At 39.6% G+C, this 20,606-nt stretch overlaps 2 long non-coding RNA genes across 6 annotated transcripts; both read left to right on the top strand.

Annotated features, from left to right (window-relative positions):
- Nucleotides 1-8,645: 8,645 nt before the first annotated feature.
- On the top strand, nucleotides 8,646-12,003 carry LOC110884854. Of its 3 annotated transcripts, none has more exons than XR_002561612.2 (4): nucleotides 8,666-9,032; nucleotides 10,509-10,593; nucleotides 11,084-11,188; nucleotides 11,762-12,003. It is a non-coding gene; the product is annotated as an uncharacterized LOC110884854 (long non-coding RNA). The 3 variants fall into 3 exon arrangements; XR_002561613.2 differs by having other exon boundaries at nucleotides 8,671-9,032; nucleotides 11,098-11,188; XR_004869397.1 differs by having other exon boundaries at nucleotides 8,646-9,032; nucleotides 11,084-12,003.
- A 2,605-nt stretch (nucleotides 12,004-14,608) lies between these two features.
- LOC110884855 lies at nucleotides 14,609-17,961 on the top strand. 3 transcript variants are annotated; one of them, XR_002561615.2, is made up of 4 exons: nucleotides 14,609-14,992; nucleotides 16,468-16,551; nucleotides 17,042-17,146; nucleotides 17,720-17,961. It is a non-coding gene; the product is annotated as an uncharacterized LOC110884855 (long non-coding RNA). The 3 variants fall into 3 exon arrangements; XR_002561616.2 differs by having other exon boundaries at nucleotides 14,610-14,992; nucleotides 17,056-17,146; XR_002561614.1 differs by lacking the exons at nucleotides 14,609-14,992; nucleotides 16,468-16,551 and having other exon boundaries at nucleotides 16,558-17,146.
- Nucleotides 17,962-20,606: the final 2,645 nt, after the last annotated feature.

Here is a 20,606-nt window from a genome sequence, read left to right as displayed (position 1 = left end):
GCTTGAGTCAACTCACCAATCATTCTGATGGTTGGGTGGTTCAAGATTCGGATTCTATCTACGAGGTTCACCGATTCCGGGTTAAACATCAAACTACCGTTCGTAACAGTTCACCGACCGGACTTGGGTGATTCCTGTCCGAGCAGGGGAAACAAGTAAGGACGAAAGTTCCATGGTTTAGCTCATTGTCAAACTACCTCGAAATAACGTCAAATAACCAAAACAACCAAGTGTTAGACGAATAGGCCGACCAGGTCAGGATGCTGACCGAACGGTTAGGCTGTCTGAACGAACAGCCCAACCGATCGGACATATCAGCCGATCGACCAGGCCAGCTGATCGGCTAGCAAGTGGCCCCACACTTGGACAGTTTCATGAAGTATAGTATTGAACGAGGTGATGTTCGATCGAACGAACTGTTTGATAACATTACTCATCGGATCATGAGATACTATGCTTCAACCCTTAATCGATTTACAACTCGTAGTAGTATAGGGTGCCACCCGATCGAACATGCTGTTCGATCGAATAGGTGACCTCCAGCTGAGGACTCACTTTTGAAGTTCCTAACCGATCGGTTAAGTCGGCCAATCGAACAGGCCGTTCGATCGATCGACCTGGAAGGTAAGGACACTTCAGTGTTCTCAAATACTACAACAAAAACTTCAAAAGGTCAAACCATCATACACAAACACATCCTATTCAAAGGAAGAAACAATCCACTCGAACAGTCCAGCCAATCGAGCCTACCGGCCGATCGAACAGACTGTCCGAACGGACTGTCCAGCCGAACGAACAACCTGCTCGATCGAACCTGCTGTTTGATCGACCAGGCTGTCCGACTGTAACACCCCCAGAATACCACCTGCGGAAACCCCGCGAGGCGTGTTACGCATCAGAGTTCGAGCCACCAATCACATTGAACCAATAATAAGTACTTAAATAAAACATGTTATTAATTACCAATAAAAGTGTCAAACATGATAACAATTCCCAAAAAGTTGTGTAGCGGAAGCATATAATAAGTTATTTAGCAAATGTTTCGTAATAACACTTAAACCAATGTATTAACATAAGATAATACGAAAGCCTCGATCCATGACCACTCCAGCATCCCCAGATAGCAAGTCCATGTTCCCAAGGTTAACGACCTACAAGCATGCAAACAAGTGTGTCAGACTACGCTGGTGAGTTCAAGGTTTTGTTAACGTGTTTTGTTACCATATGTATGTTAATGCGATTCAACGTTACGATACGATGTTGCTCATGCTAGATACCCTAGGGAGTGTGCCCATATGTATCCGGGGAGTGTGCCCCTTAACAACCCCAATGCTCCTAACCGAGCATTGGTAATGATCGATCCCTTGTACATGTACCAATACCCAAGTTAATTGGTTACCCAGAGTTTCCCTTCCAAATGTTTACCAGTTGTCCCAAACCACCGGGACGCATGCTTAGAGAAATGCAATGAACTCACCTTGGTTTGCTCGGCAGGTTATACCAGAGTTACTTGAATTAAGAATGGTCAATCACGTCCTAACAGTGTTACCATACAAGTCAGGTCTTGACTTAAATAATGCACGTATGTTTCATACAAGTTAACACGTTACTAACACGTATTGATCATGGCAATCACGTATAAATCAAGTAGTGTATCAAGAAGCCCAATTAATATTGGCCCAACTCACTGTGCGATTCAACTAACACAGGCCCAAATATCATAACAGATCAATAACACCTTCTCGGCCCAACAACGACATATAAGTGGCCTTGTGTGATCCAATAACATAAGCGGCCCAAATATATAACACGTAGTGAACTTGTGCGGTCGGACGGACTCGTGCGATCCTGATTGGATTGTGCGCTTGTGACTTGGGCTTCAAGGCCCAGTAGTATATAAACATTTAGCATACATGTGCGGCCCAAAAGCTATCAAGAAAATACAACTTGTGCGATCCAGTTGCCCTGTGCGACTTGACACTTGGGCTGTCCGGCCCAACAGTTTGTGCGTTTGTGTTTGGGGCTGGTTCGGCCCAACCGGTAACCTTTATATGTGACATTGTGCGATTAGGGTCCCCTTGTGCGACTAGACTCCTTGTGCGAGTGACTAGTTTTGTGCGCTCAAAAGGTCTTGTGCGACTATATTTAAGTTCCGGAAATTATGTTCAATCGGTTACATCATGCAACAAGTTTCCTGTTTTATCTCAATCAATTAACATAATTTCCATCTATTTGATTAACATTCTTTCGATCAAACAAGGTTTTTTTTATGAATTTCATATGAACCCTAACCGGCTTAATCAAGAACAAACATCCTAATCATTCTATTCACCAACCCAATTCAACGATACCCAATTAACAACCCACTCGAGTTCACGTGTAACATAATCGATCAGTTGATTAATTTAGCAATCAAGTATCAATTCACCATATAAATCACACACAACATATGGCCAGTTACATGCATTCCTTCGGTTCTTAGATGGATATTATGGTTTCCGATTTACATCAATATCAACACATAAACATCATTCAATCTATCATACACCAAGTATCAATCATACTAGAATCAAGTAAGGATATAACACTAACCGATTGAAATCAAACAAGGGGAGGTGAGCCGAATGAAAGGCAAGATCTTCGATCCCAAAGGGTTGTTTGTCGTCGGGTTTGAGAGGAGAAAGAGAGCACTAGGGTTTTGTGAACTTGTGTGTGCTATGATTTGCAACAAATGAGAAAACAACTCCCTAGAGAGTGTTTGGTCACGCCTAAAAGGAAGTGGGCCGAGCCCAACTCGGCTGCCCTATGGGTCCGATTACAAGGTGTGGCCCAAATGGCCTTGTGCGTTCCAGTAAGTGTTGTGCGATCGGTTCGTATTGTGCGTTTGAGCCAATATATACATACATACATCACATTGCACAAAACACAAAATCATAACGTTTAATAATCGTAATAGTTCACATAAGCACGTAACGTTGCACAGAAGTAGGTTCGAATTACGAGTTGTCACAGTATCCCCAACTAAAAGGAAATTTCGTCCCGAAATTTGGTACGCACTCACTGAGGGAGCTAGGTAAGTTGTATCGTTCGCTAGTTTTCCTGGGGTGTCACATCATCCCCCACTTGAATGGGAATTTCGTCCCGAAATTCACTAGTTGCATCAACATTAAGTTTGCTAGGTTTCGCCTGGTCTTTGGGGAACAAATGTGGATACTTAAGTTTCATCTGGTCCTCGCGTTCCCACGTGAACTCTGGACCGCGTCTTGAGTTCCAACGAACTCTCACAATCGGTATGCGCCTGTGCTTACGAACTTTAACTTCCCGATCCATAATTTCAATTGGTTCTTCGACAAACTGCAATTTGTCATCTATCTTCAGCTCTTGAAATGGTACAACTAGTGTTTCGTCAGCCAAACACTTCTTTAACTGCGATACGTGAAACACGTCATGGACATTACCCAACTCAGCTGGTAATTCCAACCTGTAGGCCACCTTTCCAATCCGTTCTAAAATTTTGAATGGTCCTACATAACGAGGGTTTAGCTTGCTGCGTTTCCCAAAACGCACCACACCCTTCCAGGGTGAAACCTTTAACATAACGCGATCATTAACTTCAAATTCCAACGGTTTACTACGCTTGTCAGCGTAGCTTTTCTGACAGTCGCGAGCTGCGGCCATACGGTTTCGGATCTGCACAATGCTTTCTGATGCCTCAAGAACAAACTCAGGGCCTGTGATCTGACTATCACCCACCTCATGCCAACAGAGAGGTGAACGACATTTCCGTCCGTACAGTGCTTCGAAGGGAGCTGCCATAATGCTTGTATGGTAGCTGTTGTTGTAGGAGAACTCTATCAATGGCAAGTGTTTCTCCCACCCTTTCCCAAAATCAATCACACACGCCCGCAACATGTCTTCAAGTGTCTGGATGGTGCGCTCGCTTTGACCATCCGTCTGCGGGTGATAAGCGGTACTCATGTCGAGTTGGGAACCGAACGATTTATGCATTGACTGCCATAACTCTGAAGTGAAACGCGGATCTCGGTCTGAAATGATAGAAGTTGGCACCCCATGCCTAGAAACCACTTCCTTAAGGTAGATTGCTGCCAATTGAGAAAACTTGTCTGTTTCCTTGATTGCTAAGAAGTGTGCTGACTTCGTGAGGCGATCAACAATCACCCAAATGGTATCGTTTCCGGCCTGAGTTCTGGGTAATCCTGTCACAAAATCCATAGCGATCTGTTCCCACTTCCATGTGGGTATCTCTGGTTGCTGCAGTAGACCTGAGGGCTTTTGATGCTCCGCTTTGACTTTAGCACAAGTCAAACATTTGCTGACGTAGGTTGCTATATGAGCTTTCATGCTAGGCCACCAGTACGTAGTTTTTAAGTCATGGTACATCTTATCTGATCCAGGATGTACGGAGTAACGTGACTTATGTGCCTCTTCCATTACAAGTTCCCGTAAGTTGCCAAAGAATGGGACCCAAATGCGTCCGGTTACGTAGTAAGCACCGTCTCCCTTTTGCTCTAGTCGTTGTCTTGAGCCGCGTAAAGCTTCAGCTTGGACGTTCTCTGGTTTCAACGCTTCTAACTGAGCGTCTCGTATCTGGGAAGGAAGATTGGACTGGATCGTGAGTTGCAATGCTCGTACACGCCTAGGTGCATTATCCTTTCTGCTGAGGGCGTCAGCTACAACGTTCGCCTTGCCCGGATGATACTTGATGGCACATTCATAATCGTTCAATAATTCAACCCATCGCCGTTGCCGCATATTCAATTCTTTCTGGTCGAAGATATGCTGAAGACTCCTATGGTCGGTGTAGATGGTGCATTTGGTACCGTACAGATAGTGTCTCCAGATCTTCAACGCAAATACCACCGCTCCTAACTCCAAGTCGTGTGTCGTGTAGTTTTTCTCGTGAATCTTCAACTGTCGCGAAGCATAGGCTATCACCTTCTCGCGTTGCATTAACACACAGCCGAGACCTTGAATCGACGCATCACAGTAGACCACAAAATCTTCGGTACCCTCTGGTAATGACAAGATCGGTGCACTGCAAAGTTTCTGCTTTAACAACTGGAAGGCCTCTTCCTGCTTCGTTCCCCAAGAGTATACCGTGTTCTTCTGTGTTAGTGAGGTGAGAGGTTGAGCGATTTTCGAGAAGTCTCTAATAAACCTTCGATAGTATCCCGCGAGACCAAGAAATTATCGCACCTCGGAGGGAGTCTTTGGTGCCGCCCAATTCTTAACTGCATCCACCTTTGCAGGATCCACATGTATCCCTTTCTCATTAACAACGTGGCCAAGGAAATGCACTTCTCGAATCCAGAAGTCGCACTTAGAAAATTTTGCATACAGCTGTTCCCTTCTCAAAAGTTCCAAGATGAGGCGTAGGTGGCGCTCGTGATCTTCCTTGTTCTTGGAATAGACTAAGATGTCGTCAATAAACACTATAACAAACTCGTCGAGATATGGCTTACATACGCGGTTCATGAGATCCATGAAGACCGCTGGTGCATTAGTCAATCCAAACGGCATGACTAAAAACTCATAGTGTCCGTAGCGCGTTCGAAAAGCAGTCTTGGGAATATCCTCTTCTCTAACCCTTACCTGGTGGTAACCCGACCTTAAGTCGATCTTCGAATAGAAACTTGACCCTTGCAGCTGGTCAAATAAGTCGTCGATGCGTGGTAACGGATAGCGGTTCTTAATGGTTACCTTGTTGAGCTCCCGATAATCGATACACATACGGAATGACCCGTCTTTCTTCTTCACAAACAGAACTGGAGCTCCCCAAGGCGAAGAACTGGGTCGAATGAAACCCCTATCCAATAACTCTTGTAGCTGATTAGACAGCTCCTGTAATTCTCTAGGTGCTAACCGGTAAGGAGCTCGAGCAATTGGAGCCGCTCCCGGCACAAGATCAATCTGAAATTCTACTTGACGGTGGGGAGGTAACCCTGGTAGCTCCTCTGGGAACACATCAGCGAATTCTCGTACCACTGGTAGATCCTCGATCTTTCTCTCTTCAGACTGAGCGTTGGTAACTAACGCTAACATTGCAGGATACCCCTTTTGCAGATACCTCTGCGCGTGCATGGCCGAGATAATACCAACCATCGTTCCACTACGATGTCCCTGGACTGATAATGTCTCCCCGTCTGGAAGGGGAATACGCACAACTTTTTCCTTGCACAGAATCTCCGCTTGGTGCTTGGACAACCAATCCATGCCTACCACTATATCGAAACTACCGAGCGTAACGGGAAGGAGATCTATATCAAACACTTGACCCACGAGGTCTAGTTTGCACCCGAAAAGGACATTCGAGGCTTCTGTCGTCTTACCATCTGCTAATTCTACTACTTGTTTAACCTCTAAAGGTGTTGGGGTTATCCCTAATCGTTGACTAAACTCTAGGGACACATAACTCCAATCGGCACCCGAATCAAATAATACAGAAGCAATACGATTGTTTACAGGAAACGTACCAGTTACACGTTGCCGTCATTCCTGGCATCCCCTGCTCCAAGCTGGAACACTCTGCCTCGAGCACCATTTCCCCCATTGTTGCCGTTGTTGTTGTTGTTCCCAGCATTGTTGTTATTCGGGCGGTTGTTGTCGTTAGCGTTCTGGTTTAGCTGAGGGCAATCCCGCTTAAAGTGACCCTCGTCCCCACACTGATAGCACCCCTTCCTGAAACCCTGGTTCTGCTGGGGTGGTTGTCCCTGTTGTCTCTGGTTTTGCTGGTTCTGTTGCTGCTGGTGTTTGGGCTGTGGGGCCCTACAATCCCTGGCCTCATGGCCCGCCTTACCACACCTGTTACATGTCCGACCACACGGCCCGAAATGATGATAGCCACACTTGTTACACCGTGGCTTTCTCCCCGCATACTGACCCTGACTTTGGCTACTCCCTTGGCCTTGATTGACAGAAGACGACTGGCTGATGCCGCGATTGCTATAGTTGTCTGGCCTTTTCTGAGTCTGACCCGCACTAGATGCTTTGTCGTAATCGTTCCACTTCCGCTTGTTATCATTAGCGGACGCAGTGGCAGTGGGTGCAGCAGTAGTAGTGGTTGAAACACGCGGCGGTAACGAGTTACTCTCCACTTCTTGATCCACAATCTTGTGGGTCAAACGGACAATCTGGGTTAAATCATTGAGATGTGCTGCAGTAACCAGACTTTTCACACGCGGAGGCAGCCCCTTGATAAACAACTCAATCCTCCGAGACATGGGTCGTGACAGGTTTGGGCATATGTCGGCCAATTCATACGATCGTTTCATATACGCTTCGACTTCAGATCCAACCATCTTCAAGTCGTAGTACTCGTTTTCCAACTTCTGGACCTCGTCCCGAGGACAATACTCTTCCCGAATCAGCTCTTTGAAATCATCCCAAGTTGTAGCATTCGCTGCCTCGATGCCTAACAGTTGGACTTAGGCATTCCACCACGTTATGGCACCATCCGCCAAGGTACCCGCAGCATATTTCACCCTTTCCCCAGCGGGACAGTTACAGATAGCAAACACAGACTCTGCTTTCTCGAACCATCTCAGAAGTCCCACAGCCCCTTCAGTCCCGATGAAGGTCTGTGGCTTACAGTCCATAAACATTTTGAACGTACACGCAGGCTGGTTAGGTTGAGGTTGCACTTGCTGACCTAAATGACGAAAGGAAACACATTATAGGAGGGAAAAGACGTGTACGCGGTATAAGAGGAAAATACTTGGTACATTCCGTACCAGCTTGATAGGCTGCTAAAGCCTCTGCCACACGGGTGTTGATTAAGTCAGCCAACTCAGCCGGAGTCATGTTGATGTTGCCACGTTCGTGTCCTCGTCCACTCATGATTCTATATATGGAGATGAACCGATTCAGGAAATCGAAACGAGATGGAAATCATGTATCACGTTGAGATCTACATACTACCAAGTTCACACACAATGAGGCAGAACCCTTCTCACGCTCGATAAGCCTCACTGGGACTTGCATGCACCCCACGTTATTATTAAGTGTGCACCCATAATAATAAGGTAATTTGCATGCTTGTCTCAGTGCCTCTTAGCTTGCGCTCAAAGTTTCCCCCGTTCAAACAACACAACAGATGGTATCACAGGTCTATGGTTTACATGAGTCGAAGAGTAGTGTCACTCTATCAAGTCACTATGGGGTCAAATGTTTCAGTTCATATACGTTGTGTGTGACTGCTAAGCAAGTAATGTATAAAGTGAGAGAGAGACGAACCTTGCAATCTGGAGCTGAGTGTCATGATCGATTTTCGAAGTTGTTCGGTTATAGTCTGGTTTTACAAAACGTTTTAAAACCTAGTTCACTATAACCAGTGGCTCTGATACCAAACTGTAACACCCCCAGAATACCACCTGCGGAAACCCCGCGAGGCGTGTTACGCATCAGAGTTCGAGCCACCAATCACATTGAACCAATAATAAGTACTTAAATAAAACATGTTATTAATTGTAACACCCCGAAAACGGGTTTGGTAATCAAACCACGTTAACACTACACGACGGGTAAAATACAGTAAGTGATAAAACTTACCCGGTAAATTGTAGTATTTAAATAAATAAATCTAATATATATATATATATATATATATATATATTAAAAGGATGAGAAATACTTTGAGAAAGCAAAGTATATAAAAAGGCCCGAGATTTAACGGGACTTAAAATAAAACGGGTTGTGAACAAGATAAAGTAACTAGGAAATAAATAACTTAGTACAAGTCTTGTAATTAAATGAAAGAAGTTAGTTTGATGTGAAAATAGTCTAAAAATATAAACTAAAGGGGCTGATTATGTATAAGTGGCCAAACTAGACTTTTATAAAAAAAAAAAGAAATCAAACACACACACATCAGTGTGTGCGTGGGGAACGACCAGAGCAGGAAGAAAAAGGGTAAAACCCTAAACTCCACAAAATCTTCTAATTGAAGGTGCAATTGAAGACCAAACTCGGATTTGAATACATATAAACGATCACCGAGCTAAGGGGATCGTAAGGTATGTCGAAATTTATAGTTTGGTGATATTTTGAGTTTGTGATAATCATGCATGAATGAAATTTTAGTGTGAATGATTGAATGTTATAGTGAAATTGACACTAGTATAAGTCTAGGAACGAACCCTAGATGTGAAATTGGTAATTAAATGTCATAAACAAGTGATTGAAGGATTAACCTTGTAAGTGGTAAATGGGTTTTATGAAAATATGATGAACACTTGAAAAGTGATGGTAAATCTGAGAAAAATTGATGTTACGATGCAAGATTTGATATTGTTCATGAGTGCTAGACATAAGGGTTTGATTTAATGATTGAAACTTGGTTAAAAATATTAGCCATGAACTAAATAGAAGAGGTATAAAAATCATGCCCATAAGGTGCTCGTTAGAATGCCCAAGTGAATCGTGTTGTCTACTAGTTTGTATGTAGAGCTTAATTTGATGATTTCATGAGTAGTGAGTTTATGACAAATCTTGATTTGTATGAAATTAAACATGATGGTGTATGAGAATCACCAAAATATGTTAATTTTAGTTCTAGTTCTTAAATTGACAAAGATAAATTTGAGAAGATGATAAAATTAGGATTCATATGATGACTTCTTGAAATGGATGAGGTTTTTGACATCTCTTAGCCTACAATCACTATGTTATAGGTTTCTAACCATTACCAAGAGTTTAATAAGGGTTTTAGCTATGGAAATGGGTTGCATTTGATGGTTTGGGTCGAATTTAAAAGGACCCTAAACATGATTTCCGCAGCTTTTTATATGGATTTTTACTAATCTTAAAAAAATCATATAAAATCAACCGTTTATCCGTTTCGGGTGTTCCATACCTTTTCGGAAAGCTTATGAAGTAAATTTTTACTGTTTTCAATCATAAGAAACAAATGTGGTTGTTAAATAGGTCAAAAAGGCGAATTAAAACTGCTGTTGAGAACTTGAAAGCTGTTAAAAAAATGAAAAATATAGTTGCTGAGCTGATTTTATAAAAATCATATAAAATCATAGAAAATTTGTTAGAAGGTGTACCTTATATGTTTGTGAAGGTATTGGAGTGTTCTACGATCCATCTTTGAACATGTTGATCTAATTCAGATTTTAAACGGGTCAAAATGGTCAATCACAGCAGCTAAATAGAAAATCGCTGCACATAAATAATGTTTTTATTAACCAAGAAAAAGACATAGGATTGTATATACTTGCTTTAGGCATGAAGTATTGATTGTTGGGAACAAATGGCACTTTATGTGACATGCTTAAAGTGTTTAAAATCACTTACTAACTAGTTGTATAAGTAACTTCACTAACGGGTCAAACGGTTAGTGAATGAAAAGAATTATGGTATGAAACTAATTGTTGAATATATGGCGTGTTTTGATTGATAAGTGTGTAAAAAAAAAGGGGGTCCATAGGGTGTTGGCCATTATATAGGATGACCAATCTAACCATCTTATGGATGTTATGATATAGTTGGCTCTAAACAAGCTAGGTGGGAGCTTGGAAAGGAACGGGTCAAACGGATCATGGATGCGAAGAATGTTTGCGCGAACGCGAGGTAAGTAAAGCTTACACCCATTTGTAGTAAACGTATGTATTTTATAGATGATAAATGTGACAACCGATTACATTCGAAATTGAAGTTCCGACACTAAGCAATATGAGTCGGAACGAATAAAAATGATCAAAACCATGGTTAATGGTAAAATGGACAAAAGGGTAATTTAGTCGTGAATCGACTAAGAATTTATAAGATTTCTTTAAGGTTACCTTATAGCGAAACTAGTAATGGGAAAAAGGGTAAATTAGTCACATGTTGACTATATGTAAGTTGGGATTAAAAAGGATACCCATGGTGTAAGCCATAACGAGTTAGATACGTAAGAAGAATGATCTTGTAGTTAAAACTTGAAATGGGTCGGATGTGTGAATGGGATATTAAAAGCCATGATTTGACATAAGTATAAATGTTTGGTCATAAATACCAAATGGGTCAAATGGTGGTGATGACACTATTTGACAATATCGACTAATGTTTGGTTGTTAAGTTAAATGTTCGCAGGAGTGAACGGGAAGTGGATTATTGCGTTGCTATAAAGTAGCGGCTAATAAAAGAAAGGTACAAAACGGGTCTATATGTTGACTCGAGCCAGGTACGCATTAATTAGATCATGGCGATATGCGTAGTTGAATTTTAGAATATAAGTTACTATGAAATATAGCGATGATATCGCTACATTGAATATTTGGTCAAAAGATGGTTAGAACTCGTTGGTAGTCGTCAAAAAGGAAGGAATTCCGTAGACGAGCCAAACGGGTCGAATAATCAGGTAAGGCATGGTTATTGTTTCGGATTATGATGGTTTGATGGTTGATTTTGAATATTTTATAACATATTAGAAATATGAGGTTTTAACGAATTAGTATCATAGAAAACTGAAAACCGAGAGTTGGGTCTTGGAGTAATGATCAAACAAAACAAAACCTGACATTCCAGGTACTACCGTAAATTACGGTGGTTGTGATATGGTTTACGGAGCAGATCTCCTGGTTTACGGTGACCAGACACTTCCAGGTCTCACCGTAAATTACGGTGATACCGTAATTTACGGTGGATTCAGAATCACTTTTTATATTTTTGTTATTTCTAATGTGGCATTAAGCCTTGGGATTATATTATTATATAACAACGTCAAAACTAATGATTTTAACGGTTTTGATCATAGGTGAATGCCAAGAGTGCCCGGATGAAGATCAAGCTCGATGAGGAACCGAACACAATAAAATCTAACACTCGGGATTAAAGCTTCCGCACGGCGTTACGCCATATCTTTTAAACAACGAACTTATCTATATTATGTTGAAAACTTTTAAGTTGTAAAAGTTTTAGATTACTTGTATTTTCTAAGAATACTTAATCGAAATTTCATGTTTATTTTCGTTATTTATACGAAAACTTTAAAAATTATAACATGGGAGTTACAAGTTGGTAATCAGAGCTCATGGTTAAAGAGTGAGGTGTGTTCGGTTCGAGGCTTGATCGTAAATCCGGTAAGTACATGTATGTTAATGGTTTAGTGTGCTAAAGTGTTGTAAACAACACATAGGGTTATCGTGTGATACACGTTACCCTAATTAAAATGATTGATATAGTTAATGAAAATACGCGCGTTGGCGCGTATAGAAAAAGCCTTGTATTATAATACGGGTGATTATTAAAGTTGATATAATTAACTCTTGTAAATGTTTCAGTTGAAGGACACTCGCATCTAAAGATAGCGGAAGTCTAACAAATTGTTGACTTGACGAAGGGACGGTCCAAAGTACGACAAGTAGAACATGCTCACCAAGGACCTAAATCGCGTAACGATCGCGAACAAGGCTAACGGCAAGAGAAGCCTGACAGGGCAAGCATTACCAGGTGCACATTTTTATAATTTTAATTGCACGAATAGAAATATGCAACAAATACATAGAAACTGATAGTTGCATATGTAAATAGAAAAACTTGGAAAAACCTGAATAGAATACCTATTCGGGATATTGTTTCCAAGAGAAATGAATAGAGGTGTTACTTACATGGGGCGTGACGTGAAAATTATAAAAAGGTCATGTATGTCATGTATTGATCGCCTACTCTGGCCAAGTAGGTAGTGAACACATGATACCATGAACTTTTCATAATGGACATGCTTACATCCGATGTAATAAGGACGGGGTAAGTGGGACAAATTAAAGGTACCCAAATGAATCAAATAAGCAAAATATGTGATCACAATGTAAACGCACAGCCGAGTGACGGAAGCGTATTACATTAAGATAATGAGCCTGAGTGAAGGGACAAAGAAACACGTAAGATAATCAGACATGTATTGGGAAGGGGTGTACTTACACTCGAACCCGGAAAATGCAAACATGTAAAATGATGTAGACATGTATTGGGAAGGGGTGTACTTACACTCGAACCCGGAAAATGCAAACATGTAAAATGATGTAGACATGTATTGGGAAGGGGTGTACTTACACTCGAACCCGGAAAATGCAAACATGTAAAATGATGTAGACATGTATTGGGAAGGGGTGTACTTACACTCGAACCCGGAAAATGCAAACATGTAAAATGATGTAGACATGTATTGGGAAGGGGTGTACTTACACTCGAACCCGAAGAATACAAATATGACTCTTAACGGGCCGATTTTGTAAAACACCAAATTTGAGAACGAAGTAGGAATATAAAAGTGAAACGAAGTCATAATACATACCGTAAGGGTTGCAATAATAACGACTTCGGTAAAACACCCGGTTGGTGGGTAAGGATTTAAACACATGCGTAGACTGAGAAACAGGAACGCGAAATAGAAAGTCAAAAGACTCGGAATATGAGTCATGACTAAAAGATGATAAGAATTTTCGCAAACATAAATTTTGGTAATTACGTTCAACCATTTCAAAGTTGGATGGGTCAAATAAAGAACGAAGTCTGACATTCATGGGTGATGAAAATTCACCTAAAATGAGTCAAACGAGTCAATTAAGGAAAATGGAGGGGCCAAAAAGGACCTACGGGTCAATAGTGTAAAGCAAGGGAACAAGTTATGATTCCCCGCGTAAAATGAAAACGGAAAAGAATAAATTATGGATTGTCAATTTCCATAATATGAGTAATTGACATAGTTAAAAAGGAAAAACGTTAAACTAAAATTTAGTTTTAGTAAGAAACAATGTTTTAACAAACATGAATACTATAGACGAATTTGGAAATAACAAATATCAAAGAGTATGAGTCTTAACATCGATAGGTGCAAGACGATATATTCGAAAAGTGGTATTTTTGAAAATGAAAGGTTGATATAAGTTAAACATGACGTGACACGATCACGGTCAAGAAATGCAATGTGAGGTGTAATCACATTCTCACCAAGCGAGTGGCAAAAAGAAACCGGACTAATAAGTCTAGTTAGCGAAACCGGTTAAGGTCAGCAATTTAAGTTAAGAAATTTGGTTTGCTTGTAAGCAGTAAATTCGGTATGACTAAACCGAATAAATAAATTTGAAAACAAAGAAAATTGTTGCTAAAAGTGAAATATTTCACTAAAGACCTTTAAACGGGTCAAAGTAACGGATTCACAAGGAATTCGATAGGATATAAAAGCGAGGAATATCGCTAAGTAACTAAACTAGTGGAAATAACGAGATCACGTTATTCCGAGTTGCACTGTGTTGTATGAGATACGTAGACAACAAAAAAATAACCAAAAAGATGTTACCATACTTTTCTGGTAATACTAATAATTGGATAAAAGTATAAATAATGATTAGAAGAATTCTCAGCTCAAATACATTGAGTTTAAACTCAATGAATTATGTAAGAAAAGGTTTCGAGGACGAAACCTCTTTAAGGGGGGTAGACTTGTAACACCCCGAAAACGGGTTTGGTAATCAAACCACGTTAACACTACACGACGGGTAAAATACAGTAAGTGATAAAACTTACCCGGTAAATTGTAGTATTTAAATAAATAAATCTAATATATATATATATATATATATATATTAAAAGGATGAGAAATACTTTGAGAAAGCAAAGTATATAAAAAGGCCCGAGATTTAACGGGACTTAAAATAAAACGGGTTGTGAACAAGATAAAGTAACTAGGAAATAAATAACTTAGTACAAGTCTTGTAATTAAATGAAAGAAGTTAGTTTGATGTGAAAATAGTCTAAAAATATAAACTAAAGGGGCTGATTATGTATAAGTGGCCAAACTAGACTTTTATAAAAAAAAAAAGAAATCAAACACACACACATCAGTGTGTGCGTGGGGAACGACCAGAGCAGGAAGAAAAAGGGTAAAACCCTAAACTCCACAAAATCTTCTAATTGAAGGTGCAATTGAAGACCAAACTCGGATTTGAATACATATAAACGATCACCGAGCTAAGGGGATCGTAAGGTATGTCGAAATTTATAGTTTGGTGATATTTTGAGTTTGTGATAATCATGCATGAATGAAATTTTAGTGTGAATGATTGAATGTTATAGTGAAATTGACACTAGTATAAGTCTAGGAACGAACCCTAGATGTGAAATTGGTAATTAAATGTCATAAACAAGTGATTGAAGGATTAACCTTGTAAGTGGTAAATGGGTTTTATGAAAATATGATGAACACTTGAAAAGTGATGGTAAATCTGAGAAAAATTGATGTTACGATGCAAGATTTGATATTGTTCATGAGTGCTAGACATAAGGGTTTGATTTAATGATTGAAACTTGGTTAAAAATATTAGCCATGAACTAAATAGAAGAGGTATAAAAATCATGCCCATAAGGTGCTCGTTAGAATGCCCAAGTGAATCGTGTTGTCTACTAGTTTGTATGTAGAGCTTAATTTGATGATTTCATGAGTAGTGAGTTTATGACAAATCTTGATTTGTATGAAATTAAACATGATGGTGTATGAGAATCACCAAAATATGTTAATTTTAGTTCTAGTTCTTAAATTGACAAAGATAAATTTGAGAAGATGATAAAATTAGGATTCATATGATGACTTCTTGAAATGGATGAGGTTTTTGACATCTCTTAGCCTACAATCACTATGTTATAGGTTTCTAACCATTACCAAGAGTTTAATAAGGGTTTTAGCTATGGAAATGGGTTGCATTTGATGGTTTGGGTCGAATTTAAAAGGACCCTAAACATGATTTCCGCAGCTTTTTATATGGATTTTTACTAATCTTAAAAAAATCATATAAAATCAACCGTTTATCCGTTTCGGGTGTTCCATACCTTTTCGGAAAGCTTATGAAGTAAATTTTTACTGTTTTCAATCATAAGAAACAAATGTGGTTGTTAAATAGGTCAAAAAGGCGAATTAAAACTGCTGTTGAGAACTTGAAAGCTGTTAAAAAAATGAAAAATATAGTTGCTGAGCTGATTTTATAAAAATCGTATAAAATCATAGAAAATTTGTTAGAAGGTGTACCTTATATGTTTGTGAAGGTATTGGAGTGTTCTACGATCCATCTTTGAACATGTTGATCTAATTCAGATTTTAAACGGGTCAAAATGGTCAATCACAGCAGCTAAATAGAAAATCGCTGCACATAAATAATGTTTTTATTAACCAAGAAAAAGACATAGGATTGTATATACTTGCTTTAGGCATGAAGTATTGATTGTTGGGAACAAATGGCACTTTATGTGACATGCTTAAAGTGTTTAAAATCACTTACTAACTAGTTGTATAAGTAACTTCACTAACGGGTCAAACGGTTAGTGAATGAAAAGAATTATGGTATGAAACTAATTGTTGAATATATGGCATGTTTTGATTGATAAGTGTGTAAAAAAAAGGGGGTCCATAGGGTGTTGGCCATTATATAGGATGACCAATCTAACCATCTTATGGATGTTATGATATAGTTGGCTCTAAACAAGCTAGGTGGGAGCTTGGAAAGGAACGGGTCAAACGATCATGGATGTGAAGAATGTTTGCGCGAACGCGAGGTAAGTAAAGCTTACACCCATTTGTAGTAAACGTATGTATTTTATAGATGATAAATGTGACAACCGATTACATTCGAAATTGAAGTTCCGACACTAAGCAATATGAGTCGGAACGAATAAAAGTGATCAAAACCATGGTTAATGGTAAAATGGACAAAAGGGTAATTTAGTCGTGAATCGACTAAGAATTTATAAGATTTCTTTAAGGTTACCTTATAGCGAAACTAGTAATGGGAAAAAGGGTAAATTAGTCACATGTTGACTATATGTAAGTTGGGATTAAAAAGGATACCCATGGTGTAAGCCATAACGAGTTAGATACGTAAGAAGAATGATCTTGTAGTTAAAACTTGAAATGGGTCGGATGTGTGAATGGGATATTAAAAGCCATGATTTGACATAAGTATAAATGTTTGGTCATAAATACCAAATGGGTCAAATGGTGGTGATGACACTATTTGACAATATCGACTAATGTTTGGTTGTTAAGTTAAATGTTCGCAGGAGTGAACGGGAAGTGGATTATTGCGTTGCTATAAAGTAGCGGCTAATAAAAGAAAGGTACAAAACGGGTCTATATGTTGACTCGAGCCAGGTACGCATTAATTAGATCATGGCGATATGCGTAGTTGAATTTTAGAATATAAGTTACTATGAAATATAGCGATGATATCGCTACATTGAATATTTGGTCAAAAGATGGTTAGAACTCGTTGGTAGTCGTCAAAAAGGAAGGAATTCCGTAGACGAGCCAAACGGGTCGAATAATCAGGTAAGGCATGGTTATTGTTTCGGATTATGATGGTTTGATGGTTGATTTTGAATATTTTATAACATATTAGAAATATGAGGTTTTAACGAATTAGTATCATAGAAAACTGAAAACCGAGAGTTGGGTCTTGGAGTAATGATCAAACAAAACAAAACCTGACATTCCAGGTACTACCGTAAATTACGGTGGTTGTGATATGGTTTACGGAGCAGATCTCCTGGTTTACGGTGACCAGACACTTCCAGGTCTCACCGTAAATTACGGTGATACCGTAATTTACGGTGGATTCAGAATCACTTTTTATATTTTTGTTATTTCTAATGTGGCATTAAGCCTTGGGATTATATTATTATATAACAACGTCAAAACTAATGATTTTAACGGTTTTGATCATAGGTGAATGCCAAGAGTGCCCGGATGAAGATCAAGCTCGATGAGGAACCGAACACAATAAAATCTAACACTCGGGATTAAAGCTTCCGCACGGCGTTACGCCATATCTTTTAAACAACGAACTTATCTATATTATGTTGAAAACTTTTAAGTTGTAAAAGTTTTAGATTACTTGTATTTTCTAAGAATACTTAATCGAAATTTCATGTTTATTTTCGTTATTTATACGAAAACTTTAAAAATTATAACATGGGTGTTACATTAATTACCAATAAAAGTGTCAAACATGATAACAATTCCCAAAAGTTGTGTAGCGGAAGCATATAATAAGTTATTTAGCAAATGTTTCGTAATAAAACTTAAACCAATGTATTAACATAAGATAATACGAAAGCCTCGATCCATGACCACTCCAGCATCCCCAGATAGCAAGTCCATGTTCCCAAGGTTAACGACCTACAAGCATGCAAACAAGTGTGTCAGACTACGCTGGTGAGTTCAAGGTTTTGTTAACGTGTTTTGTTACCATATGTATGTTAATGCGATTCAACGTTACGATACGATGTTGCTCATGCTAGATACCCTAGGGAGTGTGCCCATATGTATCCGGGGAGTGTGCCCCTTAACAACCCCAATGCTCCTAACCGAGCATTGGTAATGATCGATCCCTTGTACATGTACCAATACCCAAGTTAATTGGTTACCCAGAGTTTCCCTTTCAAATGTTTACCAGTTGTCCCAAACCACCGGGACGCATGCTTAGAGAAATGCAATGAACTCACCTTGGTTTGCTCGGCAGGTTATACCAGAGTTACTTGAATTAAGAATGGTCAATCACGTCCTAACAGTGTTACCATACAAGTCAGGTCTTGACTTAAATAATGCACGTATATTTCATACAAGTTAACACGTTACTAACACGTATTGATCATGGCAATCACGTATAAATCAAGTAGTGTATCAAGAAGCCCAATTAATATTGGCCCAACTCACTGTGCGATTCAACTAACATAGGCCCAAATATCATAACAGATCAATAACACCTTCTCGGCCCAACAACGACATATAAGTGGCCTTATGCGATCCAATAACATAAGCGGCCCAAATATATAACACATAGTGAACTTGTGCGGTCGGACGGACTCGTGCGATCCTGATTGGATTGTGCGCTTGTGACTTGGGCTTCAAGGCCCAGTAGTATATAAACATTTAGCATACATGTGCGGCCCAAAAGCTATCAAGAAAATACAACTTGTGCGATCCAGTTGCCTTGTGCGACTTGACACTTGGGCTGTCCGGCCCAACAGTTTGTGCGTTTGTGTTTGGGGCTGGTTCGGCCCAACCGGTAACCTTTATATGTGACATTGTGCGATTAGGGTCCCCTTGTGCGACTAGACTCCTTGTGCGAGTGACTAGTTTTGTGCGCTCAAAAGGTCTTGTGCGACTGTATTTAAGTTCCGGAAATTATGTTCAATCGGTTACATCATGCAACAAGTTTCCTGTTTTATCTCAATCAATTAACATAATTTCCATCTATTTGATTAACATTCTTTCGATCAAACAAGGTTTTTGTTATGAATTTCATATGAACCCTAACCGGCTTAATCAAGAACAAACATCCTAATCATTTTATTCACCAACCCAATTCAACGATACCCAATTAACAACCCACTCGAGTTCACGTGTAACATAATCGATCAGTTGATTAATTTAGCAATCAAGTATCAATTCACCATATAAATCACACACAACATATGGCCAGTTACATGCATTCCTTCGGTTCTTAGATGGATATTATGGTGTCCGATTTACATCAATATCAACACATAAACATCATTCAATCTATCATACACCAAGTATCAATCATACTAGAATCAAGTAAGGATATAACACTAACCGATTGAAATCAAACAAGGGGAGGTGAGCCGAATGAAAGGCAAGATCTTCGATCCCAAAGGGTTGTTCGTCGTCGGGTTTGAGAGGAGAAAGAGAGCACTAGGGTTTTGTGAACTTGTGTGTGCTATGATTTGTAACAAATGAGAAAACAACTCCCTAGAGAGTGTTTGGTCGCGCCTAAAAGGAAGTGGGCCGAGCCCAACTCGGCTGCCCTATGGGTCCGATTACAAGGTGTGGCCCAAATGGCCTTGTGCGTTCCAGTAAGTGTTGTGCGATCGGTTCGTATTGTGCGTTTGAGCCAATATATACATACATACATCACATTGCACAAAACACAAAATCATAACGTTTAATAATCGTAATAGTTCACATAAGCACGTAACATTGAACAGAAGTAGGTTCGAATTACGAGTTGTCACACCGACCCACTTACACTTGTTTCCATTTTACACGTATTCATCGTTATGCTATCGAACTGTTCAGGCTAACCCTACTCTCAAGCGCTCCCTTCAATCCGTCAATCAATCGCTGTGAGTATACTCGATCCCTTTTGCTTTTAGCACTTTTGGGTGTTACACACGTTACTTATATCAAAACACAATCGATCACACTACTCAAACTATTTGAACGCTAACCGAATCGCATGTATTACGTGACTAAATGAATGCTTGTTGTTATGTTTACACGTGGAATGCTGTCTACCTACCTTAACGACGTAGTACTATAGTTTGGACTCAGCACCCGTTCACACGGGGGTTGTTAAGGACAATTACTTGCATGTATTACGGTGGTAATCATGTATTGCGAACTGTCTCGGACAGTCAACCCGCAGTCATTGGTATTGATAGATCCATGTCGATAATTAACATGCTTCGTTTTCCTCTGTGTACGTGCTGATTATGCGTAAAGTATTCGAACTCTATTATGCTATTATCAAACTTGTATGCTCACCTTTACATTATATGTATTGACTTTATTTTAACGTATGTGAGAG

The sequence above is a fragment of the Helianthus annuus genome, chromosome 10, assembly GCF_002127325.2.
Source record: "Helianthus annuus cultivar XRQ/B chromosome 10, HanXRQr2.0-SUNRISE, whole genome shotgun sequence".
Classification (NCBI taxonomy): domain Eukaryota; kingdom Viridiplantae; phylum Streptophyta; class Magnoliopsida; order Asterales; family Asteraceae; genus Helianthus; species Helianthus annuus.
This window is presented reverse-complemented; position numbering and strand designations above follow the sequence as displayed.